The sequence below is a fragment of the Hemitrygon akajei genome, chromosome 13 (genome assembly GCF_048418815.1).
Source record: "Hemitrygon akajei chromosome 13, sHemAka1.3, whole genome shotgun sequence".
Classification (NCBI taxonomy): Eukaryota; Metazoa; Chordata; class Chondrichthyes; order Myliobatiformes; family Dasyatidae; genus Hemitrygon; species Hemitrygon akajei.
The window spans coordinates 84921047-84935129 of record NC_133136.1 but is presented as its reverse complement, the minus strand read 5'-3'; the positions used below and the strand labels follow the sequence as shown (position 1 = coordinate 84935129).

At 44.3% G+C, this 14083-nt stretch overlaps 1 pseudogene; it reads left to right on the top strand.

The window, feature by feature from the left end:
• The first annotated feature begins 306 nt into the window (after positions 1–306).
• Positions 307–14083, top strand: part of LOC140737554 (uncharacterized) — a 28174-nt pseudogene continuing 14397 nt past the window's right edge.

Here is a 14083-nt window from a genome sequence, read left to right as displayed (position 1 = left end):
AGGAATTGTTTTACAGCAGAAAATTTAAGTATAGTATCAAGCAGAAAATAACATGCCCAGTATAGTTCAAAATTGGACTTGTACAAAATCAATGGAAAGAAATGGGGATTAATGGTAAGGGCCTCTAACAAAGGCATGCCCTACTTTCTATAACAACAACTTTAAGGGTGATAGCATGCATAGATTTGAATGGGAAGGTGCTCTGTTTAAAGCTGAGGCACTCAAGGACTGGAGCCAGATGTAGGCCAGTAAATATGGCCATGATAATTAGATATATTGGCACAGCAGCTTTAGAGAGAATAATTCATGGTGCAGAGCTCAGCAGCTGAGAGCTCGGCGGAGAATTCCAGCTCGCTGATGAGCAACATGGTAACACTCTCTGGTCTTCAGAACCTGCGTACAATGGGAAGGATTTCAGGATTGTGTTGGAGGCCAAGTTTGGACATGTCTGACTTCTGGTTTAGCCCCTAGGTTCACCTCAGAGTCTGTCATTACATAAATGCTGAGCTGTCGGCTGGATGCACTGTGTATCTGGCCCCTCAAAGTTAGAACAGCAACAGCTGGCTGATTTAATGTAGTTCAATTTTTTTAAATGCAATCATCGAACTTCATTTAAATGTAATTAAGGTTTTTGTTTCTGTTTTCCATTGCATGTTCATGCTTCTGAGCAATTAATGGCACTTTCATGAAGTTTTGATAAATTTATCCTTTTTAAAATTAAAATATTGTCAATTTTAAAACATTTTTTTGAAGTATATAAATGTCTCTGAAACAATGAAAATGAGGCTTAAAAGGGCCAGGCCATCAGAGTTGATCTGTGGTCATAACCTTTCTGTCTACAGCTGTGGCCCCATCACCACTCACAGCCACACTAGCACATGAACCAACTGAAGTGAATAACATCAGCAAGATCTTGGGAGCCATGTGGTTGCAAACAGTGGCGTATCTAAGGTATGGAAGGTATGGCACATGCCCTGGGCGCCACTGAGCAGTTTCTATTGAAGTCAGACAAGCCATCCTCGGACAGAGAAAAAAGAATTTTCTTCAGATGTATGATCTGTTTTTGATTATCATGGGTGAGAAGCACAAGAATGGCCTTATTTCAGAGCTTTGTGTAAGAAGACCATGAAACGTTTCTTCACGAAGAAGAAGGAAAGTGGAGCTGAAGGATGTAAGAGACGGAAGCTGGAGGCGGAGGAAGCCAAGAAGTCGAGCAAGTTCTTCATGCCCTTCATTGAAAATCCCGGAACAAGTAGCTCGACACGTTCCATGGAGTCACCTGCACCTGCTACAAGTTTGTTAGAATCCGAAGGTGGATCAAGCACAAATGTGTCACAAGCTGAGGAGGAAGACAAGGCAGATAAATCTGAGAATGACGAGATTAAGAGTGAGCTCCACAGAGAACATGGACATGACAGGAGGGGAAGACAATGGTGGTGGTGGTAAAGTTGAGTTTATTGACAAGATTTTACCCGACGAGATTGAAAGTGGACTTCTGAAGTTCGACAAGGATACTGGAAAAGCAATTCTGCCTGACGCATTGAGAACAGTAATAATAAAGCTGGGTTTGAAGTATTTCCAGAACAGTGAGGGGCCTTTCCTACCGACAAATAAATGCTCAATGAACAAAACTTGGTTCAAGGGGAAATTGGAAAATGATCGTGGTGAAGAAGTGACTTCTTTATGACTGGTCTATTCCCTTGTTAAAAAGTCTGCATTTTGTATCTGTTGTCTTCTGTATTCCTGGTCAGACCATCAATCCTCATTGGAGCAGGAAAGTGGATTCAACCAGTGGAAAGCACCTGAAAGGATTAGTGTTCATGAAAGTGATAAGAATCATCAGGAATCCTTCACACAGTGGAAAGAAATGGAAAGAAATTTAGCTGGGAACAGAGGAGTTATTGAAGCAGTGTTTCAGTCACAGATTGAGAAGGAAAAGCAGAAGTGGCTTGGTATCTTGATGAGAATCCTTCACTGCATAAAATTCCTTGCGACTCAGCACCTGGTTTGTGAGGACACACGGAGTCACTTCAGCTAGACGATGACTCCAATGTGGGATATTTCCTTGGTTTACTGAAACTACTGGCCATCTTTGACCCTGTCATAAAAGAACACCTCACTCATTTGGAAAGTCATCCTGGATGCACGTCTTATCTTTAACCGGGTGTCCAGAATGAATTCATCCACATGATGGCATCCACTGTTCACCAGAGTTTACTGAGAAGCAGGCGTAAAGCCAAGTACTATGGTCTCATGTTCAACTCGACTCCTGATCAGGCACACCGTGAGCAGATGTCAGAAGTAGTGAGGTTTGTGGAAGTTGATTTTGAGAGGAAAACAGTCCGGGTTAGATAGTCCTTCCTTGGTTTTATCCAGATAATCCAGGATTGGTTGAAGACACCTTGAAACAACTAGAGGACGAAATGGAGCTACAAGATTGTCAGTCACAATGCTGCTGTGATGACTGGAACCAGAATTGGTGTTCATCAAGAGTAAGTGATAAAAACAAACTGGCAGTGTTTGTGAATTGCGACAATCACTCACTCAACTTGGTGGGTGTACATGCGGCCAAGCAGGATACAATGATAGTCACGTTATTTGGAACCATCGAAGCTCTCTTGTTCAACACAGCGCTGGGAAAAACTCAAAAATGCCGTGCCTATGGTTGTTAAGTCAGAGTCCGAAACCAGGTGGAGTGCAAGGACAGAAGCAGTGAAGCCCTTCAACAAGTACCTTTAGGAGATACTTCAAGTTCTCCAGGACATGATAGACAATGAAAACGTGACCGGTGAAACAAGAAATGATGCAAGGCTATTGCCCAACCATATGTTGAGTTTCAATCTTCTGATTTTGCTAGGATTTTGGAACAAAGTACTCATTTGCATTGACCGTATTCAAAAGAGGCTACAGGATCCTAGCATGAACTTCCATGATGCTGCCCTGGATTTGAAAGCCCTCCGAGATAATTTTTATGATGAAAGAGAGGTGTTGGTCACTGAGTCACTCGAAGAAGGAGTTGGTCTCTGTCAAGAATGGACTATTGAAGTTGAAAGATGTCAGAGACAAAAGAAACGAATGGTTGATGAGAACTCGCTAGATGCTGGGATATTAGCAAAGGAGGAAATGGAAAGAGTCATGAAGGGAACACTTGACCATCTTCACAGAGAAATGGACGATAGGTTCGCTCATTTGCATGACACTGCTGCCAAGTTTGGGTTTCTTCTCGATGTCAAGGGACTGTGTTACGGCACCAACAGAAATGACCTAAAGAAGTGCGAAAATTTGGGCAAATTGTACAGCTCTGATGTTGATGGACAGCAGGTATATGAAGAAATTTTGGATTGCAGAATGTTGCTATCAAGGCAGGTCAACATGAAAATATCAAGACCTGAAGAGCTTCTTGAATTTATTGTTCAGTATGAAGATGAGAGTGTCTTCCTCAATCTTCGCATTGCTATTCAGATAATGCTAACTATCACAATTTCCGTCGCCAGCTGTGAGAGATCATTTAACAAGTTAAAACTAATACTTTCGTATTTGAGAGCATCCAAGGGTCAAGGAAAACTCTGTGATCTTGCTCTGCTGAGTGCAGAAAGAGAAGAAACTGCAAAAAAATAACTTTGATCACATCATTGACCAATTTGCATCAGTGAAAGCAAGGAAGGTGCAGTTAGATGTAGTGCCATAATTTGTTAATTAAAAGCTTAACAAGCTTGACTTGTATTTTTGAGCTGATATTATGGTAAAGTTATCTAAAAGATGGGTGTCAGATGTTTGGACAGGGGCACAATTTCAGTGCTTGCCAGAGGCGCTATTTTCCATAGATGCACCCCTGGCTGCAAAGATTGAGTTTTGCCATTGTGAGGTGAGCAATTCAGCCCAACAAGTGGGCTCCAGCAATGGAAAGAAATTTAGCTGGGAACAGAGGAGTTATTGAAGCAGTGTTTCAGTCACAGATTGAGAAGGAAAAGCAGAAGTGGCGTGGTATCAAATTGCCAAAGCTCCAGCAATCTCCTTTCAGCTTTCCATGACATCTTACTAAACAACACCCCAGGCCCTGAGGAGTTATCCAACTTTATGTGTTTCAATGTCTCCAATATCTCTTTGTTCATTACGAATGTGCTACAACTCTGAGGGGCCGAAGGGTACAAAGTAGCCCCCTCCTTCTTGAGAATCGCAAGATCCCTATTAATTCGGGTCTGGGACCCAGGAAATGAGAGAGAATCCTCAAGGTTTTTGGAATGTGTCCTGGCCCCTCAGCAAGACAAAGCCACGGATAACGGCCATTGTCTCTTGGAGACGGAATTGTGTTTTGAGTACTGTACTATTCATTGAAGCCCTCAGGGAATGACCAGAGTGGGCTGGTTGAGGGATTGCATCATCCCAACCTGATTGACACCTGAGACCCCGTGAGTAAAGATAAAAGAGGGTCTGGGGAACAACCCCTTTAGACGCACCAGGAGAAACGCTAGAAATCCCGTGACAGCGTTTAATAGCGACAGCCGGTGGGGTCCCGCGTGTGTCCTTTTCCATTTGCCTAGGAATTGGCGGGACTTACCACGGAAGACAGCTTAGCTAAAGAAGAGGCCACCACCAACAAAATTTTGAAGAATCGACATCATAAAAAGGAAAAGCTGGCAAGTTTCCAAAATCTGTCTCTCTCCAACCAAAAAGCTGCAGCCTGAATGAACTGAGTGACTTTTATATTTCCATCGGACAATACATTATCCCCTAGACAACGATAGAGCTATTTCTTACTGATTATTATTATACCCGCACTTTTAGATTTAGTATTGATGACGTATATTATCTGTATGTTTGCATTGATATTATTTTTGTGTATTTTTATCAATAAATGCTGGTAAAAATAGTACCATCAGACTTCAACGGACCTCTCTATCTTTGCTGGTAAGTGACCCAGTTACGGAGTTCGTAACAGTTCATAATGTTGATATGCTCAAGGACGGAGGCAGTGAACTTTTTTGAAAGCATATATCTAAATTTGCGATAAACTTCTAAAAGACTTTCACACATACCATGGTAATTTTGAGCAGAGGTTATCACAGATTAATGAATTAATAACAATAATTATGGATTTTAAAGAAAAAAGTTGAGTCCTATTATTTATTTATGTGTATTCATTGTTTTACTATTAATAAGAGTATCATACAGATTGAAACAAAGTGTTTTGGAACATCTGTCCAAAATTATTAATATTAATTTTTTAAAAAGGCAATTGAAATAAGATCATTCCAAAATAGAATTGCTGTTGTAACTACCTATCTAATTACTGATGTGTACACCAGGTCTGTGAGAATTTCAAACTGTATCACCCAACGTCACGTGTTCTCGCGTCCATCTAGCTGACATCCGTGCCAGCGGGACACGTTTCCTGTGAAAACATTTCACCTAATTTTCTGAGAGGGGTTATTTGGGATAATAGTCCCACAGGGAATGTACCAGACAACTAGTCCAAACCTCTAAACTAACTGATGAAAAATAATGAAATACATATTTTCAAGCTGCAAGATGAAAATTATCCTTGCTAGGTAGATAGTGTTCACACTGACACACAATGATACACAAGGAGACCGATATACTGTATGTGAAATGCAGGGCCAGAGTGGAAACCAATTACAGGCTTGCTGTGTCAAATGGCAAGCATTGACAAGGCCTCCTTTAGCATCCCAGCGCTCACTGACATTCCGTGCTGTCTTTCAGTGAGAGGGAAATTGATTGTGTTAAATGTCTTCTGTAGTCTCAGATGCTGGAATTATTAGCAGTCATGATTTGTGAAATGAATGGTAATATGCAGATTCCAAAAAGAAAAGGCTTAGTAATTGAACATTCAATATTTTACTATTGTTCTAAGGAATACCATGCACATTCTTCCTAATTATCTATCAGCAAAGACCTTGGGAATTATACTTGATACAGCCTGAAGAAGAGCACGGGATTGCAGTGAATGATTAATCCTGCCTGACTACTTCCATTTAGCAGCAGACCAACTTCATGCTGTCTGCCAGGTTCATGAATGCCATCTCAGTATCTTCCTTCATTCACCTATGAAGACGCCAGAGAACAGATGTTAATGTCAACTAATAAACAGATATACTTCATTCACAAAAGAACATAAATTACACAAAGCAACAACTTTCCAAGCATGACATCCAATCTTTGCTGACATTCCTCTGATAGTGCATTGATTCCAATTATATTTATTAGCAATGTTGTGTTGGAACAGATTAAACATGAAATCGCCTTATTGGGCTTTACATGCACTAACTCACACATACTGAACTCATGACATTACTTAGATGTGATAAACCATGTCTTAGCATCATCATTGCTTGCTGGCTCTTCTTCAGAGCTTCATTCAATGAGTCAAGGTACATTTATTGTCTAACTATGTATGCAGTATACAACCTTGAGATTCATCTACTTGCAGACAGCCACAAGGCAAAGAAACACCATAGAATCTGTTTAAAGAACCCTTTGTTAAGGCTGAAATGGAAAATGACTACTTCAGAGGTGGAAATCTGAAATAAAGATAAAGAATCTCTAAAAGTGCAGACTCCTAGCGCATCTGTAGATGTGAACTTTCCACTATTCAGGACATTTACAAAGACAGGTGTGTAAAAAGGGCCATTGAAGGGCCACTAAAAGAAGGATCATTGGGGATCCGAGTCACCCCAACCACAAACTGTTCCAGCTGCTACCATCCGGGAAACGGCACCACAGCATAAAAGCCAGGACCAACAGGCTCCGGGACAGCTTCTTCCACCAGGCCATCAGACTGATTAATTCCTGCTGATACAATCATATTTCTATGTTATACTGACTGTCCTGTTGTACATAGTATTTATTATACATTACTATAATTGTGTATTGCATATTTAGACGGAGACATGATGTAAAGATTTTTACTCCTCATGTATATGAAGGATATAAGTAATAAAGTTGATTCAATTCAATTCAGTTCAAGACTAAATAGGCCAGATGGCATCCATGGAGAGAGAAATTAAATTAATGTTTCAGGTCAACAACTTTTATTAGGGTAGAATCTCAATAATCAGGTCCTGAAGTTCTGCTTTCTGTTTCTACTTGAAAATTACCAGCACGTGCCTTAGTGTGCGTATCAAGACTGCATCCTCTCATGATGGTGTTTACCTTTTAATCTCCCTGTCGAGATTATGTACGATTATGGCAACTGGACTGCCTGCTTGCATTAAAGCCATTATCATGATCTTTTGCCTGTTCAATCAACAGATCAATCTGTGGTATTGTAATACTTCAAGTGTGGGTGCGACATGTTTCTAATTTACTATGGTGAAATCTTCATCATGTCTCTGTCGCCTGAGTTCAGCATCCTCAAAGAGTCATTTCCTCCTTGTATGTTATTAGTCCATGACCAATTGAGTTTTAACTGCACCATCTGAAGATTGCTTCTGAGTCAGAGCTCTTGCATCAGCTCTTTGTTGTAGATCTACTAATGGGTGCTCTTTCCAAAGAACTGACCTCATTTGGCACCAGGTACATTATGTCAACAGTGCTCTGAATTTGAATCTTCCATTTTGTCCCTCTATGAACTTCCGGTATCCACATTAATCTCTGATGTTAACTGTACAAATACTATTCAAATTCGCAGTGAGCATACTTTGTCCCACATACAAGGCATTTCTTTTCCACTCATTCACATTAATATCTACAATATTTTTGATATCCAAACCAAGTGTTTGTCTTTTGGCCTTGGACTCCACCGCGCATGCTTCCTGTGGAATTTCTGGCCTTTCTTTGGATAGCTCCACAACCTTACATGCCTGTTTGTCACTTTATTTGGAGTTAGTTCTGTCTTGTGGAGCAACTGTTCCATCAAGTTGAATTCCACGAGTCTGCAAAGGATGTAATCGCTGAAGAAATCTGCCATCTTGTTAAGAAAGTATCAAAAGATTCTTCCTCCTCCGGATTGTCATTAGGGATTGGTACCTGTCAACTGTTTCTGTTTGAGGAAGGTGTAATGTACATTTAATATATCTAATGTGCTCTCCAGGGTCCCAATCAAGGACTATACGTGATGATACAATTCTCTCCCTTGTGATCAGTGAAGTACAATAATATCTGTATTTTCATCTAATCTACTTTATCTGTCATAGGTAGCTCACTATCTAGTGTGAGTTATTGCTTCCACATATCCATTCTTTAGTTAAGTTCCCTGCCTGGAAATCCAACAACTCAGACAAATTCATTTGTTCCCTCGTCCCTTTTCTCATGACAGTTTGCTATCTTAGTGCACATCTATATGGTCTCTTGATTGGCAGGAATCATGCCTAGCATTCAGTATTCTGATTCAATTGTACTGTTCAAATTCCAGAGTTTCAATACTCACCGGTGCAGATGCCAAATCTCTCAATCACTTACTAAGATCCGGGAACATATCTGGTAATTAATACTTATAAAGATACAGAGCATCTATGGATAATGAGAATATTCTGCCTTAGCAGACATCCACAAGTTGATTTTGCTAAGTCAGAAAATACACAATAATCCCTTGATGTCAAAGTCAAAATAAATGTTATTATCAAACTACGTGTATGTCCCCATATGCAACCCTGAGATTCATTTTCCTGTGGGCATACTCTGCAAATCTATAGAGTAGGAACTATAACAGGATCAATGAAAGAGGTTTGGAATAGAGGAGGGAAAGACCATCAGATCCCAATATGCTGTGAACCACAGGGCGGCCCAGATCCACCAACTGCGCCAAGAGCTCCGGTCCCTGGCACGGCAGTTCAAGGTAGCAGTGGAGGAGGAGAAACCTCCCCTGGTGGAGCTCCGGAACATCTGTAGGAAGAAGCTAATGACCCTGCGCAGAGCAGAATGGCACAGGAGGCAAGGGAGAGAAGGAGCCAGGAAGCGAACTGCCTTCATAGGCAATCCGTTTGGATTTACCAAACAGCTCATAGGGCAGAAACGCAGCGGCCGCTTTATGTGCTCTAAAGAAGAGGTAGACCATTGCTTTCATAACATCCCGAGCAACGCTGCAAGGGAGCAAGAGCTGGTCCTGCACAGAGCCCTTACAAGCTAACCACTCCCCATAGTGGAGTTCAATGTGAGACAGCCCACCTGGAAGGAAGACCAGGAGGTTGTGTCTTCAGCCAGAGGTACTTCTGCGCCAGCACCCAGTGGAGTACCCTACAAGGTGTACAAACACTGCCTGGAGCTTCTCGAGATTCTTTGGAAGATCCTGCGAGTGATCTGGCACAGGGGGACAGTGGCAAACCAGTGGAGGTACGCAAAGTGGGTCTGGATCCCTAAGGAGGAAAATTCGTCAAGCCTGGGGCAGTTCAGGTCCGTCTTGCTGCTTAATGTGGAAGGGAAAATCTTCTTTAGTGTCTTGTCCTGCCGGATGACGGACTTTCTCCTCAAGAACGCTTACATCGACACCTCAGTGCAGAAGGGTGGAATTCCTGGAGTGTCTGGGTGCCTGGAACACACTGGAGTGGTCACCCAGCTGATCAGGGCGGTGCACATGGGGAAGAGAGACCTGGTCGTGTTTTGGCTAGATCTTGCCAGTGCGTATGTCTCAATACCCCACAAACTGGTGGAGTTTACACTGGGCCAACACCATGTTCCCAGAAAGGTCAAGGACCTCATCATGAACTGCTATGGGAACTTCAGACTGAGAGTTACTTCTGGAGCTAAGACATCAGGCTGGCATAGCCTGGAGAAGGGGATTATAACTGGGTGCACAATCTCCGTTATTCTCTTTGTCCTTGCCATGAATATGATAGTTAAAGCAGCTGAGGCAGAGTGTAGAGGCCCGCTGACCAAGTCTGGTGTTCGGCAGCTCCCGATCAGAGCCTTTATGGATGACCTCATTGTCACGACAACATCAGTTCCTAGCAGAAGGTGGATCCTCCAGAGCCTGGAATAGCCCATCGCATGGGCAGGGATGAGCTTCAAGCCAGCTATATCCAGGTCCATGGTGTTGAAGAAGGGCAAAGTGGTGGACAAGTTTCGTTTAACCTTTGATGGCACTACACCGAGAAGCCAGTCAAGAGCTTGGTGAAGGTCTTCGATTGTAGCCTCGGAGATGCAGCTGCCGTCCGATCAATTTCTAAGGAGCTTGAGAGCTGGCTCACCACAGTGGACGAGTCAGGCTTACCCGGAAGGTCCAAAGCTTGAATTTTCCAGCATGGCTGCTACTGGTGTACGAGGTGCCTGTGACAACTGTGGAGTTGTTGGAGAGAAAGGTCAGTAAGTACCTTCGAAGGTGGTTGGGCCTACCTCGTATTCTGAGCGGTGCAGTAAGTTGCGACTTCCCTTCAGCAGCCTGGACGAGGAGTTCAGCGTGTCCTGCACAAGAGCAGTGTTGCAGTACAGGGATTCCAAGGACCCTGAAGTGGCAGCAGCAGGCATCCAGGTACGGATGAGTAGGGAGTAGAAGGCACAGGAAGGGCTGGTGGTAGCAGAGTCCCGGCTGAGACACAGGGCTCTGGTGGGGACAATGTCAACTGGACAAGCGGGGCTGGGCTCTGTCTCACAACCTCACTATGACAAGGCCAAAGGCAAGGACAGACGCCAACTAGTCCTGGGGGAAGTGACGGCTGGTGTTGAAGAGGAGAGGAATAGCAGGATGGTGGGCATGCGGCAGCAGGGAGCATGGACAAGGTGGGAGGGTACGCTGGAGCGGAAAATCTCCTGGTCTGATATCTGGCAGGCAGAACTCCAGCGCATTAAATTTATGATCCAGGCTGTCTATGATGTCTTGCCAAGCCCTGCAAACCTCCATGACTGGGGCAATAGCGATACACCAGCATGTCCTCTGTCCAGGAAGAGGATCACTGGAGCATATCCTTAGCAGATGCCCTAAAGCCTTGGGGGAAGGTCGTAACGCGTGGCGTCATGACCTGGTGCTGAAGGCAGTGGCAGAGAGCATCGCGACGGCAATGTCCACCAGCAAACAGAGTGGTCAGAGGCCTGGACACCTCCGTTGTCAGAGCCGGAACGCGGCCCCTACATCAGCCCAGACCAGTATCGTCATCGGGCCTGCTGAGCACCGCAGCAGATTGGCAGCTTCAAGCTGACCTGGGGAGGCAGCTGAAGTTTCCCAACCAGATAGCAACAACTCCACTGAGGCCGGATGTGGTCCTTTGTTCAGTGTCCTCGAAGCAGGTTGTCCTCATCGAGTTGACAGTTCCCTGGGAGAACCGCATCGAGGAGGCAAATGAGAGGAAACGGGCCAAGTACCAGGAGCTGGTAGAGCAGTGCCGGAGGCTGCGAGCCCATCGAAGTAGGGTGCAGGGGTTTTGCCGGCCGCTCACTCTGCAGAGTCTACACCCTACTTGGCATCAGTGGGGCTGGCAAGAGGAAAGCGATCTGGACCATCACAGAGACTGCTGAGAGAGCTCCCAGATCCGGAGGGGTGATCTGTGGGCCAATGCTGCTGGGACACAAGCTGGGGTCTGATCAACCCTGGCTGGGTCGCCTGGGCGAGGGTGTATGATGTTGAAAGACCCGAAACACCCGACGACCCCAGATTACATCACTGATGATGTGTCCCAGGGCATCAGCAGGATGTATCACAGAATCATAACAGGATCAATGAAAGATCAACTGGTGTGCCAAAGACACCAGACTGTAAAATTAAATAGCAACAAATAATGAGAACATGTGATAACAAGATAAGAGTCCTGAAAGAGAGATCATTGGTTGTGGGAACATCTCAATGGATGAACAAGTGAGTGTAGTTAACCCCTTTTGTTCAAGAACCTGATGGTTGAGGGGTAGTGACTGTTCTTGAACCTGGCTGTGTGGGTTCCGAGGCTCTTGTATGTTCTACCTGATGGCAGCAGTGAGAAAAAAAGCTCGGCCTGGGTACTGTGGATCCCTTGATGAGGATGCTGTCATACCTACACCGTTTTGCAATAAATGCCATCAGAAGTGCATAAGACTGATAAGAAAAAGAAATTAGAAAACGTTGTGAGAGAGATTAAATGAGTTCAGCTGTTTCTAATATTTTTTAATTTAATAATATGTGAACTCAGTCTTATGTAGCAGTGTCCAAAAGTTAGGGTCTTTAGCTGGTCTGTACTTTTGAAAAGAACTTTTCAAAATTGGGGCAGTGTGTATTGTAGTTGTCATTGTAATACTATTTCAGCGGCAGAGACCCAGGTTCAATTGCTGCCACTGTCTGTAAGGGGCTTGCACGTTCTCCCCTGTGACTGTGTGCGTTTCCTCCGGGTGCTGCAATTTGCTCTCCATTCCAAAGGTATGCAGGTTAGTGTGCTAATTGTCCATAGCCATCAGGAATACCACAGAGGCAGCAGAGCGAGCCCAAGATGGCTGTGGGTCAAGAAGAGTGATCCATGGCAGAATGCTACTCAGACACAAGTTGGGGCTTGATTTGGGTCGGCTGGGTCACCCAGGTAAGGGCGCCTGATGTTGAAAGATCTCTGACCCCAGGTTGATGTGCCTGAGTGCATTGCAAGATGTATCATTCCATCTATATGGGTGTAATTGAGCAGCACAGCCTCCCTGGGCTGGAAGGGCCTTTCATCATGCACTAGCTCAATTTTCAAAGTTCAAAGTACATTGATTATCAAAGTATGTACACTGTATACAGCCTTGAGATTCATCTCCTTACAGGCAGCCACGGAACAAAGAAACACAATAGAACCCATTGAAAAAAGACCGTCAAACACCCTATGTGTAGAAAGAAAGCAAACTCTATAAACAATAAAAGTAAGCGGCTAATACCCAGAACTGAAGTTCACAAAAGAGAGTCCACATCCATGAAGCCAGCCATCACCACAGCTGATTCTGGAGCCCATTAGTAGCAGGCCACAGCCTCAGTGCAGTGCAGAAATGAATAAACCTTATGGAGCAGCAAGCTGAATCGGTCCATCCCTCGCCTCCGGCCCAACCTTACATTTTCAATCTGCTCTGGTGCTTTAATCCTCCAACTCTTGGGTCTTTCCTTGCTCTTGGGCCTACATCCCACCGTCTCTGTGGTAACTTCTACTTTACAAAATAACCACTCGACAACTTGATGGCCAAAAGACCATCTTTATCTGGGACGGCAAATGATATTTACAATACCGAGGCTTCCAGGTACCTCGTGCGGCATGGGTGGAGGAACTATATACAATGCATACCGGGAGTAAAAAGAGCAGAAGTAAAGACCCCACCAACCCCGGATCCCGCCTCTTGCTACCAACAGCTTCCCGATTAGTATTAACTTACTTTTAATAACACTCACATTACAAAACCTCCCCCCTTAAAAATCCAACATTCCCCAAATATAGAAGAACTGAGAAATAAAAACAATAGTATCGTTAGCAACAGGTTACCAATACAAAACACCTAAAAAAAACATGACAAATTCAAAATTCAATCTAACGACAAAAGAAACTATCCAAAGATTCTACTGATATCTACTATAAGCCTACAGACTCTCACAGCTACCTGGACTATTCCTCTTCCCACCCTGTCTCTTGCAAAAAGGCTATCCCCTTTTCACAATTCCTCCGTCTCTGCCGCATCTGCTCTCAGGATGAGGCTTTTCATTCTAGGACGAAGGAGATGTCTTCCTTTTTTAAACAAAGGGGCTTCCCTTCCTCCACCATCAACTCTGCTCTCAAACACATCTCTCCCCTTTCCCACACATCTGCCATCACCCCATCTGCCTGCCACCCCACTCGGGATAGGGTTCCCCTTGTCCTTACCTACCACCTCACCAGCCTCCAGGTCCAACATATAATTCTCCGTAACTTCCGCCACCTCCAACGGGATCCCACTACCAAACACATTTTTCCCTCCCTCCCTCTTTCTGCTTTTCGCAGGGATCGCTCCCTACGCGACTCCCTTGTCCACTCGTCCCCCTCATCCCTTCCCACTGATCTCCCTCCTGGCACTTATCCTTGTAAGCGGAACAAGTGCTACACCTGCCCTTACACTTCCTCCCTCACCACCATTCAGGGCCCCAGAAAGTCCTCCCAGGTGAGGCGACACTTCACCTGTGAGTCAGCTGGTGTGGTATACTGTGTCTGGTGCTCCCGGTGTGGCCTTTTATATATTGGTG